Genomic DNA, 6,311 nt, shown 5'->3' on the forward strand with positions numbered 1-6,311 from the left:
TGTAAGCCTCTGTGCATTATAATATTATGTGCTATTAGATGTATGAATTTCAGGTACTGAATTTAAATATATCTATGAAATTCACTCATGCACACGGATTTCATTAAGTTCAGTGAAGCAAATAAAATCTGTTGTTATGAAAAGACTTTTGACAGCTCATAATTACATAAAAATAAATGCATCAGCTGAAGAGTGGAATGAAATTAAGATGTCAGCACTGACAGATCTCATAACTAAAATTTTCAAGAGACACTTAAGAGATGAATAACTTTCTCTATTTTGTGTAGTTATTATATTAAAATGGTAACCATTAATTATAAAGTGACTTGAGAATACTTATTTAATTCTTTAAACATCATGAAGGATTTTTAATTTTTAGAAATGATGGACCAAATTTTCCTCTATTAAAAATGTACTTTGCTAATTAAATCAGGAGAGACTAAAATGGCAATGAGAAGTCAAATTACTTTCATGCTTGGACCAATTTTCAGAATAAGGAATGGTTGACTCAGTGTTTTAAAATTAACAATTACACAAAGTTCAAGTTAAAAGGGATAATTATGTAAGCTATAAGTTCACTTAAAGATTGGTAATTGACAGTTTGACATATGTTAACTAGCTTTTTTAATACCTTCAAGTTTTAAGAAGGTAAAACAAATCAAGAGGAAAACAACTTAAACGTTTTTTAATGTATTAAACACAAAAGATTCCAAAGGGCCCAGGATGAACAGTCCTGTTTACCTCCAGAGAGAAAAATGATAAAGTCTAAGTACAGATTGAAGCATAACTTTTTACTTCCTTTTTTATTTGTGTGCATGTTTTCTTTTGTAACATGAATAATATAGAAGTATGACTTTACATGTATATTCAATATCATATTGCTTGTCTTCTTAATCAGTAGGTTAGGGATGGGAGGGAGAGAATTTGGAACTCAAATTTTTCCAAAATTGATGTTAAAATTTTTTATGGATGATTGAGAAATATTTAATATATATAATATTTAATATTTTAAAATACCATATGACAAAAAAATAAGTAAACTGTAGGCAATGTATAGAGATGATTCAACCTCTGCAACACTTGACTTTTTTCATCTCTGATATCAGCTCTAACAAATTATTATCAACTTGAATAATCATTGAGTGGAACCAATATAGATCAACAGGTATCATATTAAGCTATTAAAGCTAAAGTCATACTCCTTGACCACCTTATGGTCAATCTAATACAAACACAACAGGAATATCTTTTACCCAACTTGGGGGTCAAAATTTCTTATCATACATTTGTGAATAATATGGTAAGTTATAGATTCTTGGGTCAAACACCAGCTCCAAAGAGTAATGTAATAATTCCCTTTAACCATCTCTGACTCTAGCTTTTGAACTATCGAGTCTAACCAAACCAATAGACATTTCTTATTGTCTACTATGTGTCAGGCTCTGTGGTAAGCACTGGAAACACAAAGAAAGATAAAAGGCAGTCCCTGCCCTCTAAGAGCTCACAATCTAATGGAATAGACAACAACTATGTTCCAAAGGAGATATCCATATGGTATAAACTGGGTGTAATGTCAGAGGGAAAACACCAGGAAAGGCTTTTACAGAAGGGAGAGGTTATTATGACAAAAGTAGTCAATTACTAGGATGAGAAAGTATAGGTTGTTTATTAGATTTGTAAATCACACAAATCCTGAATATATAACTAATATGTTATATGATCTTGATTAAGATAAGATAAATAGTCCTAGAAATAGTCATTGCTAATAGTATATAATTTAATAGGAATTATTATAAAATTCTATGCTTATATCCCCCCAAGATCAAAATTTTCTAAGTTAAAAATGGGGAGTTTATAACTAGGCAACTGTTCCTATGATATATTAGTTGAATACAAGCTCATTAAGCCTCAACAGTCTTGGATTTTATTGTAATGATAGAGATTTGCAACAGAAATGTTGTCTCTGCTCTTTTCCTTTAGCATACTTCATCTGGACTACGGTGTTTTGCTCCAAGTAATACATTTTAAAAAGAATGTTGAAAATCTATGATAAATACAAAAGTCCACCAGTCTGGTCAGATGGATAGAGATCATACCATAAAAAAATAATTATAGGAACTAGGAATTTTTAACCTGAAGACAATTAAAGGGGAACATGATAGCTATCTTGAAGTATTTGAAAGGATGCCATGCAGAAGAGTAATTAGATTTGATCTGAATAACAGAATTAGAAACAATGGGCAGAGACTTGGAATTAATTTGCAAGATATCTCATGTTTCATTTTTTCCACACTCCTCACAAAGGTGAGTCTAGGAAATAAAAATTCAAAATACAAACATATAAACACAAAATGCAAGAACAAAATGCGAAAAAATATTTTTGAGACATGATTTATTTAGTTTTGACACATCTGTTTTTGTTGTCTTTCTGCACAGTAATAGAATAGAAATATTTTATCAAACCACCAATCCTAGACATGCATAGAACATGGATCCAGTATGCCTAGGTTTGTGGGCATACCCAGCATGTGTTCCAAGTATGCCTGTGCCCATAACTATGTTCATGTTTATGGCAACACAGTCATTACAGGTTTGTCCATATTGTACATTCAATTTATCTCATATCTAGATACACCAGAATGACTAGAACATTAACATTATCCCAAATCTTTGCACCCTTTAGCCAAATAAATTTTAGAACCAGGCAAAATCAGCTTAACTTCTGCTTAAATTATGCATTGAGTTGAGAGCAGGATCATTTCTATTTTGTTGTATATCATTCACCATGAATATTTATGCATTTAAAATATGTATTTTATATGGGACCTGAGATATTTTAGGCACTTATTAAATAATTAGCCTCTGTCCTCTTCTCTAATTAATATTTTCTTCATAATCATTATATCTATAAATATAAGGGGAATTTGATAATTTAAAATAAGTGATTTAAATAAATAGGCAGCAAAGACAGAAATATATATATATATATATATATATATATATATATAAACCTCACTTCTTTTACCATGGTTTCAAAGTTATTATAATTTTTATCATTTTGTCAGAATCACTCAGATATGTTAATTCTCTATTTTACCTTTCCTACATAGCATTTCTTTTCCCTTTCATTAATAAGTCTGTCAAGTCATTCAAGCATATTACAGTATAGACTAATACACACTGAGAAGCCATTTCACAGCCAAGCTGACATCTAAGTCTCTCTTCTTGCATTTATTAACTCACAGACATATAGAAGAATATAAAACAACGGGCATACCCTTGATATTTTTACCTTCAGGTGCCTCTGAATTTTCACATAGACTTTTATGATCATAAGTCACTGAGCCTATGGTCACATTGAAGCATAGCCAGCAATGTTTTAGGAGAATAAGCCCATCCTAACCAACACAGCATTTGGTGACTACAATTACATAAAAATCAGATTTTTCTTGACAACTATTCTCCATGTTTGCTTCTTCCAGATCAAATTAAAACTTGGAGGCATACTAACAGACTGGCAAGGAGTGCTGGCCACCCCAATGGATTTTTGGCCGCCAATCCACTCAAAATGATAGTTTTTTTTTTCTTTCATTAGGTACCTCTCAAATCTTTGAATGATTCCTCTTTAAAAAGTATGAGTCAGTGATATTAGGTGAACGAGGAAGAACAGAGACAAGAAAAACAAAGAAACTAGAAACTTTGAACCTGAACTCTTTCTGAGAACATAATATAATAGGTATTCATAAACATGGCAAGATATGTGCCTTCCTATTTTCATTACTCCACAAAAAAATCCTAATAAAACCATAGCATTAGAAGAAAATGCATGAGAAAACTCTGAAAAGTTTTGAATAAACAATATCTAGAGGTCTAGAAAAGACATCAGTTTTTATGGAGTAGCTGCATTGTATATGAATTTGAGGAATTTGCTTTGTTCATCCTCCCCAATTTTATACTCTATAAAATATGTAATACCATCAAAAAATTAGGGGAACACAAAATAAGACCTTCCAATGAAAATAATATAGGTACAAACAAGACATAAAATACAGTATAAGATGTAAAATAGATAACTTTGACTGTATAAAATTTAAAAGTTTCTACACAAACAATGCAATTCAACCAATATAAAAAGGCAAACAATAAACCAGGAAAAAAATCTTTGTGGCAGATATCTCTCACAAATACTTCAGAACTGTGTCAAATTTATACGAATATGAAGCATTCCCAATTGACAAATGTTCAAAAGAAATGAATAGGCACTTCAAATGAAGAAATGAAAACTATCTTTCATCATAGTCAAAAAATGCTCCAAATCATTAGTGATTAGAGAAATGAAAATTAAAACAATTCTGAGTTACCACCTCACACCAACCAGATTGGCAAACATGACCAAAAAGGGAAAAGATAAATGTTGGATGGAATTTGGAAAAATTGGGACACTAATCCACTGCTAGTGGAACTGCAAACTGATAGATTCCTTCTGGAAAGCAATCTGGAACCATGCCCAAAAGACCATAAAACTGTGCATATCCTTTGATTCAACAATACCATTACTAGGTCTATATCACAAAGAGATTAAACATAGTGAGAAAGAATCTACCTGTACAACAATATTTATTATGCCTCTTTTTGTGATGGCAAAAAACCAGAAACTGAAGGGATATCCATCAATTGTGGAATAGCTGAACAAGTTTTGCTTTATGATTGTAATAGAATACTATTGTGCCATAAAAATGATAAAAATGATCACAAAAACATAGATTTATATGAAGTGATAGAAAGTGAACTGATCATTGTACATAAAAATAATAATAAGTATGATGATCAACTATGAATAACTTAACTATTATCAACAAGGCAAGGATTCAGGACAACTCCAAGAGACTGGAAAAAAAAAGAATGGATATCCACTGCTTGAGAAGGAAAAGATGTAGCATGAATGCAAAGTTAAACATATTATTCTTTACTTTAGTTCTCTAGTATAAGCAATCTGTCTTCTTTTACATTATAGCACACATGTAAATATGTGCTATATAATAACGTGTATATCCTATATCACATTATCTGCCTCCTTAGAGCTGGGGGAGTGGTGGGAGGGAGACAAAAACATGTGTTGCAAAAATTGGAAAACAAATATTAAAATTTTTATCAATGTGTAATCTGGAAACACTATTATAATAAAAATAAAAGAATTGCAGTTTTCAAAATCTTATCCCAAATCAAAATTAATGGACTAGGCACTGGAGATACTTAAGCAAGATTAAATAATCCTTGTCCTCAGGAAGCTTACATTCCACTAGGGGATCTAACATTGTATAACAGATATTCAAAATAAGAAGACAGAAAACATTTGCAAATGGGAAAATCAGGTAAGGTATGCCAGTAAGTGTTATGAAATTGTTGCCTTGAAGGAAGCTCAGAACTCTGGGAGGAAGAAGTGCTTCCCAAGGAAGTTCAGATATTTTGCAAAAAGAACAAAGGCAGAAAGTAGAAGACAGGTTGGGATAAATCTAGTAATAAATCAATCAGTATTTATGAAACACTTACTGTACCAAGCACATTGCCAAGCCCTGGGGATACAGATTGTAAAAAAAGACAGTTCCCACCCTCAAGAAGTTTACAATCTTCCAGGCTAAGATAACACATAAAAGGAAACTGAAAACTGGAGGTTAAGGAGAGTTGAGGGGAGAAAGTATCTGATTCAGATCATGGTGGAGAAGTCAAAGAATGAAATATGACCCAAAGTAGCTTAGCTCAGCTAGAAATAAGATGTTCAAGCTAAGCTTTCTCCTTGAATAGAAAGCTTGGAGTTCTTGAACTTCCTCCCCATTCACACTCTCTGTATACCCCATAGTATGCATATAGTAAGTATTATATTAATGTTAGCTGGAGCATCTAGGTAGCACAGTAGCTGGAACAACAGTTCGAGAATCAGGAAGATCTGCATTCAAATGTGACCTCAGACACTTAGTGGTTGACCCATGACAAGTCACAACTCCATTTGCCTCCATTTCCTAATCTGTAAAATTAACTGGAGAAGGTATGGCAATCGATCCCAAAATAAGGTCTCAAAGAGTCAGACATTACTGAAACAATTGAATAACAGATTTGTGACTATGAAGATGAAATTGGTTGTAAAATACTCTCTACCAAAGCTAATTATTTCATCAAAATTCTGTTACACATATGCAAATCATGTTCATGGAGGCTTTTTAAAATAGATGTGAAATTAATCATATGAGTTGATATCTCCTTGTAATTTCTAGATCACCCTATGGTCATTATTAGCACTACCATTTGTGTCTTTT

Source organism: Monodelphis domestica, chromosome 4 (genome assembly GCF_027887165.1).
Source record: "Monodelphis domestica isolate mMonDom1 chromosome 4, mMonDom1.pri, whole genome shotgun sequence".
Taxonomy (NCBI): domain Eukaryota; kingdom Metazoa; phylum Chordata; class Mammalia; order Didelphimorphia; family Didelphidae; genus Monodelphis; species Monodelphis domestica.